General features: G+C 41.1%; 1 protein-coding gene across 5 annotated transcripts in view; it reads left to right on the forward strand.

Moving 5' to 3' along the window:
- Positions 1–13,484, forward strand: part of TMEM108 (transmembrane protein 108) — a 154,071-nt gene that overhangs the window by 19,432 nt on the left and 121,155 nt on the right. The window contains exon 3 of one of the 5 annotated variants that reach the window (XM_052694178.1): positions 668–737. The exons of the other annotated variants lie outside the window; for them this stretch is intronic. The gene's annotated coding sequence lies outside the window, so the exon portion shown is untranslated. The remainder of the gene's footprint in view (positions 1–667; positions 738–13,484) is intronic. 5 annotated transcript variants of the gene reach the window in all.

Consider the following 13,484-nt stretch of genomic DNA (forward strand, 5'->3'; position numbering starts at 1 on the left):
GTGAAGGTCTTGTAATTCAGGTTAAACTGTTCTTTCCAGCAGTCCATCAAACTTCAGTTTTTTACTAATCCAGCCATGACCAACCTGTGGCCTGGGGGCCACATGCAGCTTAGCATATCTCATGCTACAGCCCTCTGAATTCTTGGATAGAATGAATAAAGCTGCAATCAGACGTTCAGGTCAAAGAAAAATCTGATGAGGTCTCTTTACCGTACCTTTATAAGCCCCATCTTACCAGAAACATCCCTTGCTTCACAATCGTGTCTTGTTCATGGCATTGCTGTTTGGCTGTATGTACATTTGTGACCTGCTGTTTTGGAGGGTGAAGCACAGGAAGAGTAACATTTCTGTCAGAAGCTTCTGACAAACACTTAAAGAACTCACTGAGAATTGTGGCAACTGTTGTGAAACCAACAGTGTCCAAAGCCAAGTCAGATATCCCACCTGTCCTATGTGTTTGTTGCTTTCTTTGTTTTAACTTATTTTTATATAATTTTAGTTTTGTTAGTTACATACATTAAGTATACAAATATTTTTTTCGTGCCTCAAGACAATTCCTCTTCACTCAGTGCAGTCCAGACAGGCCAGAAGGTTGAACACTCATGCACTAAGCCTTTAATTGCATAGGATTTATCCAGATTACTTCTATTGTTTATTTTTTCCCCAGATTACTTTTATAATCTCTCCCAGAAATGACTGCCAGTGTAGAAGTGCTTCAGATGAGTTACTTCTGAGTGGTAAGTCTTTGCACTCCTATTTAATAGAGCAGATGTATGAAAGAAGTGTAAAATTTGAGCCACTGTAGCTCTCATCTGGTCACTTAAACCAGATAGCAGATGTGATTACTGAAGTATGTTACCCCGTTTGGCTGTTAGACCCATTCACTGAGTTTTATTCTTCCTGTCTGTGGAAACAAAACTCAGTCATTCCAAGTTTGTCCAGGTAATTATATCTGTAGAATTACCAAAGAAAAAGGGACTGGGGATGCAAATGATCTGTGTGCTTGGCTTTACAAAGAGGTGTTAAATGCTCTGTTGTATTTGTTCTCATCATTAAGGAATTTTGCTGGCAAAAGCATGTCAATCATGAAATGAGGGGTGACAAAATAAATAGGATGGAGGGAAGTGAATGTGTCTCAGCAAACTGAGCAGAGAGAAGAGATGGGAGGTATTCCTGACTTTACAGCTGTCTGTCTGAGTGACTTGCTTTGTGACACAAAACACCTTCACTTGTCAGTGTGCCTCTGTTGGAAGGTTATTCGTCTTACCTGAGTTAATAAGAGGGTACTGGTGTTTGTTTTGAGCTCTGGGAACTTTGAATGGAAAGGGTTATGTGGATAAATAGACAGATGTAGAAATACAGACAGGCATCTCAGCCTGGTGCAGTTGTGGAGCTCGGAACTGCTGCCACCATTATAAGGACTGGAAGAAATGTACCAGGAGCTGCTAAGCAATGCCACAGCATTTTTTAGACACTTATTACATGTTTGGCTTGGCAGTGAATATGGGGAAATATTTAGCTTAATGCTTGAGTTCTACAGGGAAGAGGGAGGAATGCGGAGAGGAAAGGTCATTTGTTGTATTTTTTTTTTTTTTTAGTTGTCTTTTTCCTGTCCTTAGAGCTGAAATTCATTCCTTCCCTCTTCTAGAGCCCCAGCTGTTTACTCTGTTATGTCACTTGCATTTTAATATGAAACATTTTCAGTTGCCAAGGATTATCTTACAAAGGGAATAAGCCTTTGGATATGCATTCACTAAAGATCTTGGTAGGGGGATGGCTGGTCAGCTCCAGGGTGGTGCTTGGTGCTTGTTAGGTGATTATAGCAGCTCTTCTCAGGACACTTGCTTCTACTGCTCGTCCTCTCTATTTGTGATTCACTCCATTTTTAAGCTGTTTAATGACTGTCTTGAAAACAATTCAATTTACAGTGGTCTTCCAAAACTAACAATAACCTGACCTTCCATAGCATCATTGTGTTCTTTCCCCTTGCTTCAGACTTTCTGTGTACTTCTTCACTCATTCACCTTTCACTCCTTGATTTAATCTCTCCTGGTGACATGATGTTCAGAGTAAAAAGCATGAATTCCCTCATACACTTTTTTTCTGCACAATGCAGAGAGAAGCCTGTTACCTCTTCCCTTCCTCACACAATAACAGGTGGCATGGAAGGAGTTTTAAAGCCATGAAGATGCAAGGGAGCAGCATTTCTTCAAGAACGACAAGCAGCTTGTCTTTCTTTCCAAAGAAACTTTTCATTCCAAAAGTAATGTGCAAAGAGAGGAAGAGCCAGATGGGTCCTAAGGTAAAACGAGGCAACTTGAAAGTGGACTGAGCAGCAGCTTATTCAGTCTGAGCATCCTCTCTGGTGATGAGCCTGTTGTGATTCCTAATGCTGGATGTGAACCTTCTGCTACTGCACATTATGTGCGGGCAGTCCCAGGTTTCTAGCCTCCTTGACTAATTCCACAGACTCTAATGGATATCCAGCACCTGTGGATGTTCTTTGCAAAGAGTAACTTCCAAATGTGACTTGGGGTGCAACCAGTTGGCCTTCTCTGTGTTGTGCGAAGAGTTGGGAGCTGGTGTGGCCTTAAGAACTTAGGTCTTCTGTGGGCACTATTGACACTGAGACACACTGATTGCAGTAGTACCACTATGGTACCTTGGGCTGATTTTAGTTATCTCATCATCAGGAATGCATTTTGCTTATGAATTTCTGCAGTTCGCTTGGGTTTGAGGAGATCAGTTGGCAAACAGCATGGCCAGGTGGCAAGGCTTCTTCAGCAGCACTGCTTCAATTTTTCAGCCCTCTCTGCAGATGGGAAACAAGATTCATGGGATTTTATTCCATCAGGATCAGCCACGAGACAATGCTTAATGGGGGCATGTTTTGTTGACTGCATGAGGCATTGCACTTTGCCAGTGCCATTGCCTGCATGTGATGCTCATGTGAACTCTAAGCAAAGTTATACCATGGGTTGTTTCTAACTAATTGATGTGTTATTTAGCAAAACAACTTATTTGTAAACTAGAATCATTATTTATTCATTTTAAATCATGGAGAAAGGCATTTCATACTGAGGTTTGCTGCCTCTGCAGTATATTTCATTACTCAAAAGAATGATCTAGGGTTGCTTCTTTCTTAATTCAGGCATCTGTGATGTTAATGTTACTGTGTTTTATAATTGGTACTTGATAGTTTAAGTGGATAATCAGCTAAGACATAACTGCAACTTACCAGGAAACAATTGAAAATTTAGGATAATAAGGCTGATTAGACACTATTATGCCAGTCTCATGCTAAGATAATTCTACTGAGTTGAAGTAGCACAAATAATACAGTAAGGTATAAGATATACAGTGGTCAGGCAGACCCTTTGCATATGCTGCTCCTCTGTGCTTTGAGAAGACATAGACCAGCGGGTAAACTGCTATTAGTGAGAAGGGCTGAATGATCCTTGAGCATGGGATTCAAGATGTTACTTCCTTGTGATCTTAGCAACTTATTTTGTAAAGAAAAATTGAAGACAAGCTAAAAACATCCAATGGCAGTTATTTAAAATACTTTTCTTTTGTCTAGGCTTAATACTCTAGTTTAAAGTGCAGAAGGAAGAGCTTCTTGTCTAGCATTTTTCAAATCCACTGGGGATGTCTGTTAGCTGCCAAGGCAGGTGCTCATGTCCAGCAGAGGAAACCACGTGCATTGTTCCAGTGGACAAGCGTGGGGCTGCCAGAACATGGTTTGCTTCATCTCCCAACTCACAGCCCGGTCAGTGGAACCATGCTGATGTGCAGTTTGGGGAGAAGGTGAACAAACTCTGCTTTAAGTTATCTTCATGGTTCTCAGGCACCAGGCTGCGTGAGAGAGTATTTAGCCCTCAGCAGAGAGCATTGCAGCCTTTTTGCCAGGGTACTGAAGGGAGGTGATGCAGAGCGGTGCAGCGATGTTGGGGTTGGATGTAGTTTCTCAGTTTTTTTGTAGCAAAGAGAGGAAAACATTTGCTTGTACATCCCAAGGGCTCATTCTGTCCTTGTTTCTCATCCATAGTGCTGTGGAGGGGGAAAAATAAATGGAGATCCACTGATAAAAATACTTTTTTTTTTTTTTTTTTTTCCTCATGTTGTATTTTTTTTCGTTTAGTGTGCAGTGCTTCTCTGATAGCCTTTCAATAAGTAAACTGATGTGTTGTTTTGGGAACTCATGTAACCCAAATCCTTTGGATCTGTTTGTCAGACTCTCAGTACTTATGAGGCTCCTGAAGCCCGCACACTGAGGGACAGTAAATCCTCTCTGCAAAAGCATCAGCTAATCTCCATCTCTTTGGCATGACCTAGTGTTGTCTGGCATGGTGATGTGATGATTGGTCAGGATGTGTTAAAACAGGCTGCATGCTCAGGGGTATTTAAAGCATCATATATATGACTCTACCATGCTTAAGCGTAACAAGTTGTTGCTCTTATTCAGTGTTTACTTTTCTTCCCCAAAAGTTACTAAAAGAGAAAAGATGTAACAAATGTCTTGGGTTGAAGGGCAAGAGTGCCTCCCTGTCCTCTGGAGCATGGTGTACAGGCAAAGCTGTGCTGCTCCAGCCCCTACCTGGCAGAAGCCAGCCTTCTGCTGAGATCACACAGTCTTCTCTTTCCAGGAAGAGGTCAGAGGGGATTTCAAGAGTTTATTGAGGAGAGGGAAAGAGAAAGGTTCAGTTTAGGAAACGGGCTGCCAGTGGAATGAATACTTTGCCAGATTTTTTTTTTAAACTATTATTTATATATATTGGCCTATTCTTGTATATCTTTAAGATTTTCCTTAATGGTCCTTTTTTATTCTCTGTACAGTGAAAGTCATTGCTCCATGTATCCTCTTTTGTCCAAGCATGAGATGAATTGCTTTCTGTGAATTTAATAGGTACAGTTTGCGACTGTTAAGATTTCTTTTTTTTTTTTTATGCTTTGTCTGTGAAAGTATTGTGAAGATTTTGAAAACTGATTGCCCAAGAGGATCTGGATCCCATTTCAGTTTTTGCTTTGATACCAAAGTAATTTTTAAAGGCAGAACTCTCATCTGTCTTGTGTGTTTTATCACTCAGAAAATAGTTGAGCTGATTTCATAGATTTGTAACGGTCATTGGAATTGGAAGGGACCTTTTGAAGGTCATCTAGACTAACTCTTCTGCAATGAACAGGGTTACCTCCAGCTGGACAGATTGCTCAGAGCCTTGTCCAGCCTGACCTTGAGCATCTCCAAGGATGAGGCTTCCATCACCTCTCTGGGCAGTCTGTTGAAGTGCTTCATTGTCCTTATCATAAAAAGCTGCTTCCTTATATCAAGTTGAAATCTCCCCTATCTTAGTTTGAAACTGTTTCCCCTTGTCCTTTCACAACAGACCTTGATAAAGAATCTGTTCCCTTCTTTCTTATAGACCCTCTCCTTAGATACTGAGAGGCCATGACTTGGGTGCAAGACTTTGCATTTGGCTTTGTTGAACCTCATGAGGTTCTCGTGGGCCAATGTCCCAGCCTGTCTACATCTCCCTGAATGGCATCCTGTCCTCAGGTGTACCTCACAGCATGATGTCAGCCATAAACTTGCTGTGGGCATCAGCAATCCCACTGATGAAGATCTTAAAGAGCACTGGTCTCAGTTCTGACCCCTGAAGGACACCACTCGTCATTGATTTCTATCTAGATGTGAAGCCATTGACCACCACTTTCTGGGTGTGATCTCACAACAACTTCCTTGTCCATCAAACAGTCCCCCTGTCAAACCCGTATTTGGACAGAAGGGTGTTGTGGGGGACCAAGTCAAAGACCTTGCTGAAGCCTAGAATAGATTAGTATCTATTGGAACTGTTAGATAGATTAGTATCTAGTGGAACTGTTACCTTCCTTGACTCATGGAAAAAGAGACTTGGCCACCTTCCTAATTCGGGTAAGGAATTTTGGATTCTCAGAAGTTTCCTGATGAACACCATCTAGGCTGTGACCTGAATTGCAGCCGTGGCTGTGGTTCTATATGTCTGTGAGTCAGAAAATCTGATGAATTGACTTCTGTCCATTTATTTTGGATACTAATTACATCTACTTGACTTACTATTAAACTGCTAATAGTGCTTGGACTATATACTAAACTTCAAATAGACAAGCTTTTCCTCTTTTCTCTTCATCTCTGTAATACTTATTTGTTAATTCATTTGTCTTGTATCCAACAAGATGAATCTGTCTGAAGAGCAGCTGAAAGCTGAGTGTAATTCAGTGATGTCCTCATACAGCATTTTCCAAGGGGAAATGGAAAATCCAACAATGACAGTCATAGCCCAGCTGCACATTTTAAACACTATTGTAACTCTGAATGATTCCATTGTAAAAATTTAAATAATGAAGATCTAAAACGTTTTTTCTGTTGCAACCCAAACAAATCAGCACACGTTGAATGTGGCCCTGCCACTGTTAACTGACATAAAACACTGGGAAATGTCATATTTTGTTGTGCAGTTAAAACCCCACCAGCCCTATCTCAGCATGGCTGTCACATTTATAATGTTAGAGTGTTTTATGATGGCTACAGCTTTTATTGATGACCCTTACTGGTCATATGAAACACATAGTGACTGTGTTACCAAGATTGCATCACTCCCCCCTTTTTCTTCTCTGCATCCAAAGTAACATTTAGCACTAAATTGAGTGTTTATCTTTGGATGTTAAAAATAAAATTTAAAAAATCACTAGTAGGTTAAAGTTATCAGATCAAATTATAACACTTCTTATAGCTCCTCTCTCACAAGACTGCCTGAGTCAGTACTTTATGGGAAGGAAATTCAAATTCAAATGCTTTACATAACAAGAAAAACTTGTTACTAGGCAGATTGGATATAGTGAACCTTGGTATGTATGCTCCATGGAGAAGGTATTAGGCTGTTGTTCTGGGCACCTATAGTTGCCATTTGTGTTCTGATATCAGCTAGTCCTTTCTGACCAGGCTATTCAACTTCAGAAAGTTTCCAGACAAATAGGTGGAACTTATCTTTTTTTTCTGTCCATACAACTTTTCAAGTATTAAAAGACACAAACAAGGAAACTTGGAGTTACTGTAGTGGGTTTGTCTGTTGTTACAGGCTTTGATCTTTGAAGTATGGCTGATCAGCTTGAAGTCTGAGATCCTTCAGTGCAGGGAATTCTCCATTCAGTTTGGCTGTGTATAGAAAAATCCATTCTTTATCCTCTTGTATATCCTCCTCCAGGGGCTTTGCAGTTCCTAAATGCAACATACTGTCTCTTGCTGACTTCTGTGCAGGCCTGGTGTGGGCTTGCTTGGGAAGCTGAAGATGATAAACAGGTGGGAAGTCAAATCGTGTGTGTTGTCACCCATTTTGTCTGAGGAGGAGGAAGTTGTTTGCTGACCTCTTCTTGCTTTAATGAGCTCTGTGTTCCACCTCTCATCTGGGAAGCTCTGCTTGTTGGTACCTATCACTAGTGAGTGTTATTGTGCACATGTGGATGTTGCAGAGCTGTTTATCTATTGTGTAAGCAGCTATAGTCTTGTCATGCAGCCTTTGAGGATGAGAAAAGTGTATGATGGACATGCGTATGATTCAGACAACTGAGCAATGCCTGCCTGGAATTTTAACTTTGTGCTGTGTTCTGTACAGGATCTGTGAGATCAAGGCAGAGAGCCTCACTGAGAGTTAAGAGGGACTTTGAGAGCCTACAAAACTCCCTTTGGCAGCCCTGGAGGTGACTCAGTGAATGGCTGAGGCACGGCGGAGGGGTGGAAGTACTTCATAGCTGCATCTGCCTCGTCTGGTGGGAAGGGCTGTGATAGGTGGATGGGAAATTCTTGGCTGTGCAATGTCAGTGCTGCAGGTCTTTGGTCTGTAAAAAGATCTATGTGTAAAAGCCTGAATAGGCTACTTTTTTTCATCTGTGGGGTAATTTTTTTAGATAGCTGTGATCTTTGCAAAGCGCGCTACTGATGGTCGATGGGCAAACTCAAAGCACCAAGTTCCAAAAGCAGTATCAGTGGGGAAAAAAGTTATCCCAATGCAGGACAACTCAGTGACTGGTAGCTTGGTGACAAAGCTTATGAAATATTTCCTCTTCCTGTTTGGAACTTTTCTGGAGCTGTAAGGCTGGGAGGGGGGTTCAGGAGTGAAACCAAGCATTATTTTGGAGTACACTCACACCATGTGAGATGGGGAACCAGAGGAAATGCCACCTGTGTATCACAGAACATATTGTCTTTGCAAAGATAAATGCAGTAATGTTTGCTGTTCTCCTTGGCAGTGCTGGCTGACTTCTGGGCTGTTCTTAGGGGCAGCAGACTCACAGCAGAGAAAGGGATGCTGCATCTTGATGACCTCTGATGATGTCTTCAGTAGACAGTTCAGTGACAAGATCATGTGCTTGCTCTGTATCCACATGAAATAAGCCATTGACCGTCCCCTTCTTTTTCTTTGTGGATGTGCAGTAGTCTGTGACAGAACAAATGCCAGAAATGTGCAGTGTTTTCCTAATGCAGCTAGAGTGATTTTAGACATGTTTCTTCTCTTGAATGCCTTGCAAGTTTCACGTCTTAAGAATACACTCCCTAGCATTCTGCTTGGCTGTCTCTATTGCTACTTCTGAAACATGTTTGTTTCTTTGCCTAAAGCTGGGAAACCTCTGATTCTTGACCCTTTAAGGAAGCCTATTCAGTACAGAGGTAAGATTTGTAGATAAGGTACCAAGGGTAGAAGGAAAAAAAGTTTCTTTGGCTTCTTGCTCCTTCAGCACAGGAGACTTAAGAGGGGAGCTGCGTGATGGCCGTGTGACCTTCTGGGTGCAAAGTGATCTGCGAAGTCTTAAAAGGTGAAGTGCAAAGCAGCACTGGAAGCCCAGTCATCAGCCAAGGTAAAGGCTGTGGGGCAAAATACATACATGCAGAACAGGCATTTTGTGACATACCTCATATACAAGGACTACCTCCTATTTTAGGATGTTAGTGATGTGGCAGTAGAGGTTGAACCTTCCCACCAATATTCCATTATGGTTTGTTGCCATATGACAGCAGGAGGGGCAGTCTGACAGAATGGTGCATATGTAAAAAAGTGGGATTGAATTCCTCCATGTGGGGGGAAAAATGGCCCCTATTGACATTTATTGATGCTTCTTGAACATTTATGGGGACCAAACCATGGATGTCAGCACAGCCGAAGAAGTAGGTGGTGCCTTTCAGTAGTGGTGACAGCAGTGTGAAAGGCAAGCCACATTCTGGATGGCCGTGCAGGCTTCTATGAGTGTGACATGCAGGCTCTTGTTTGTCACAGTCAAAAATGCATAGCTAATGGTGGAAACTATGTTGAAAAATAGTGTTTTGTAGATGATAATTTGCTCTCGCAAATAGTGTTATTGTGATCTTAATATCTGCTTTAGGTTGCATAGAAATAAATAGGAGACATTTCTCTTGGAGCAACCTACCTGATTCTGTACCAGCTACTGCTGGTAGTAATGACTGGGGATGTCATGATTAAAAAAAAAAGAAAGGCTGCTGTTACTTCCACACAGTGCATTTTAGACTGACGCAGCTAGTGCCAATTGACAGATTTTTAGCAGGGGGTAGATATTTCCTACCAACGGTATCTTGGGAATATACATACAGAGCATATAGGTAATTTTTTTTTTAGTAATATGCATGTGATGGCAGTCTGAAATACAGGTCTCATTTTTGTGCAACTGCCCAGATTAGAGCCTGTACAACAAAGCCCTTCACTACGTTTGTCTTGTCACTGTATGAAGTGTTGACCTAAAGCCTTGCTTGTGTTTCTGCTTGTATACCATAACAGTAGAGTAGCTGTTGTTGTGGCTGCATGAATAACAAAGGCATCCTATTACCATCTGTCATGTCATACTTGTAATTTTCAAGATTCAGCCTCAGCCCTCCTGGTGCGATTGACTTAGAATCATGATTGACATTAATAACTATTCTTAAAAGTCAAAAAGCAGGCTTTATTTCTGACAAGGGGGGTATGTTTGATTGATAGTGAACTCATTACAATTATTTACTGGAAGCCAGGAGCCCTGGTGCAGTGATGTTTATGACAGCTTTGGTTCAGTGCTCACTTAAAACTACACACTCCAAGTGGGTTTGCTCCAAGTACTCCAGACAGCATTTAATGCTGTAGTTTGGGAGTGAGGATGGGGAAAGAAAAGGAAAGAGGCACCCGTGGAACGTAAGCACTTTTTGTACACATACATGGGAAACCAAGATGCTTTCTACTTGTCAAAACTATCAGAAAATGCTCTGCCATGGTACTAAATCACAACCAGCTACAGAAGGTTTGTTACAAGCTTGACAAAAGCATACTTCTTGATTAACCTGACTTTTATCTTGGAATCACAGAATACCCTGTGTTGGAAGGGACCCACATAGGCCGTAGAGTTCAATCCTGGTTCCACACAGCTTCACCCAAAGCCCAAACCTGATGTCTCTCCCTGTGAGGAGCTGCAGCGGCCATGAGGCCTTCTTTCAACTCTTCTGCTCTGGGCTGAGCAAACCAAAGGACCTCAGCTGCTCCTCACACACCTTGCCCTACAGCTCTTCCTACATCTTTGTAGCCTACCTTTGTACACTTTCTAATAGTTTTATGCCTGATTTGTACTGTGACACCCAAAACTGTACATGATACCTCAAGGTGAGGCTGCACCAAGGTAGTGTAGAGCTTGGTCACTTTTCGTTTTAATGTACAGTAGACAATCATGAGAGATACAGCCAAAAAGCTTCAATTTAACTTTGCAGCCAACCTAGAAATGAAATCCTTCTTGTGTGGGGAGGGAGGGGAACAAGTAAGCATGGACTGTATGAACTAAGATGGCAAGAGTAGTTGCATCGATTACAAGAAAAAGAAGGGACAGCTATGAACAAAGTCCAAAGGACAACAGTTGTGGTCTGAGAAGTCAATTCATGTGTTAGAATACGTAGTGTAAGATGCCAGCTGAAGTTGGAAAGCATGGACTGTTGAGAAAATCAGTGGAGGTGGGTAATGGACTACAGAATTCTACCCTTCAGTAGCTTTTCTCTTGTACACTTTCAATAAATCATGAGCAATCCTCTAAAATCTAAAATGAATTTTAGAGGTTTTTTGTGCCGAAATCTTGGAATTGCAGAGCAACTTTAAGGTTAAATGACTACACAGTGGCGTCCAAGTCTGACACTAAAAATTCTCCTGCATGATACTAACTCTTCTTTTGGTGGTTGTGAGTCTGTTCCTGATCCTTATAGTAAACTTTTTAAAGTATTACCTGCCAGCACACTGTCTCATTTATATAAGATTGTTGGTTTGGGGGGCAACACTGATAGCAAAAGTAATCCAGAACACTCATCTGCACCGGGGGAGATGCAAACAGCAAAGAATGGAGGAACACAGAAATTCTGCTTAAGTAAATAATGGGGTAAAAAAATTTTGTGCAGAGTCGGAGCCAAGTTTGACTTAAAGCCAAATATCATATTTTAGTGAAACACCTTACAAAGATGAAAGTTTAGGAGAAAGCTTATGAAAATAGCAAGCTCTGAGAACCTCTTGTACCACATTGCTATATAGTTACACATGAGAGGGACTGACTAACCTGACTGCAGCCAGTGCCACTTCATAGATTAAGCCAAAACTTTAAGTGGAGAATTTGTCATTACAGCCCTTCCTCAAAAGATGAGGCAGTATATACTGGTCCTGTAGCCTGGGAGCACAAGTATCCAGGTGGCAGACAGCTGGTTTGTTGGAGGAAATGCAGTCCTGTCTGCATGAAAGCAAAAATTCTCAATTGAGTAAGTACACCACCAGAGTGCCTATGAATGCAGAGCACAGTCTTGAGCATGCACAGCTAAACTAGTTTTTTATGTGTTAAAAAAAAAAGTTTCTGTTGTTGTAACCAAGGCATGAACGTTTCTGAATGCATTTGTTAGATGTGTGAAAACTACATCTTTCAGATGAAGTAGACTACACTTACATGAATATGACTGAAGATAGAATGTAACCTATTTTCAGTCCTGTCAAATTTTGCCCCCTCTGGACAGTGCTTTAAGTATATATATTATGTATAAAACTTACACTGCCTCTTGCCAGGAGTGTTAAATCCTTCCTAAAGCCACCTTCCTTCTTTGAGCTGACTTAACGAAGTGCCCAGCAGCTCTGTGGCATTCACAGCCTGAAATCAAATTTGAAACGCGAAGAATGCATCTGCTGTAATGCTGCTAGCCAGGAGCAGAAATGGAAACATAATTCTTAGTGCTATCACCAAAATTCAGTGCTTGCAGTTCTTGGGGATAGAGTATTGGAAGAGGCGTTCTCAGCTTGAAAATAGTTTATGATCTGTCTTTGAATAGTTTTTATTCTACATGGTTCTACAGCAGAGATCAAAGTCAAGTAAGTTTACTGTCAGGAGGCTTAAATTTGTTTTCAAGGTAGTCTCACCTCCATTGAAAAATACCTAAGGAGGAGGTAAGCAAACGGAGAAAGAATGAAAACCTCTGGTCTCTGCTCTGATGTATGTGTGTTTATAAGCAGGAGCTAATTAAACCAAGACAAAAGCTCCCAAGGAGGGTTATTTTAACAAGCGGCTTCCAGCATGAACTGGGAAACAAAATGCTTTCATTTGAAGAAGCCAAAATAAAAGCATTTAGACATCAGGTTTTGACTTGCAGGGTAAAAGTCTGATTGCTCTTTCTTGCACGTCTTCTCTGTTTTGTACTTTCTTAGCAGACAGAAGGCTTTGATGGTCAGCCATCGACTGACAAGACTTTAAATCAATTATTTAGATATCAAACACTGCTTGGCACAACTGTTACCTTCTAGCAATGACTCTCTAAGTGAATTGTACTCCAGAGGCAAATCAAAGTCTCTATCTGCTGTTAGCTTGATTTATGCTTAGTGTTGTACATGTCTTCAACAACAATATTTGCATATTCAATGGTAACCATTTTAAAAACACAGCTCTTTTATTTGTTTTTTTCAGTTACTTTTGCTCACATGGGGTGTGATAATTAACAACAAAGACCAACTTTCAGGAGGTGGGGCTGGCTGATACAAAGCTGATGCTTTTTCAAACTGTCTCTGTAACTGGGGAAGATTCCAGGTATAACTTGATGTTTAGATACAAATGTATGTATCTGCTTCTCTAATGAATGTTTGATTCTATAAGGCTGGATTAGAAAGAGTTAACAGTGTAGATCTTCTAGAAGATAAAAGTGCACTGAATAATTTGTTTTACCTTTGTTTCAGTGCATTTGAGGTGCTTGTTATTTTTTTAGCATATACACTTAGTATATTGTTACAGGACGCTTACTGTATTGTTGTCTATTCTTAGTTGACTCTGATATTGAATGAAGGGTACTGTGTGTCCAGACTTTTCTCAGTGTCCCTTTAAAGAAAACAGGTGTGTTACTATAGTACTGGGACAGGCTTGTCCTATAGGCTCTATGCTTTGTGTACGTGAACTAAGTCAGCAGGATTTTTGCA

Source organism: Tympanuchus pallidicinctus, unplaced genomic scaffold (assembly GCF_026119805.1).
Source record: "Tympanuchus pallidicinctus isolate F22 unplaced genomic scaffold, pur_lepc_1.0 scaffold3, whole genome shotgun sequence".
Classification (NCBI taxonomy): Eukaryota; Metazoa; Chordata; class Aves; order Galliformes; family Phasianidae; genus Tympanuchus; species Tympanuchus pallidicinctus.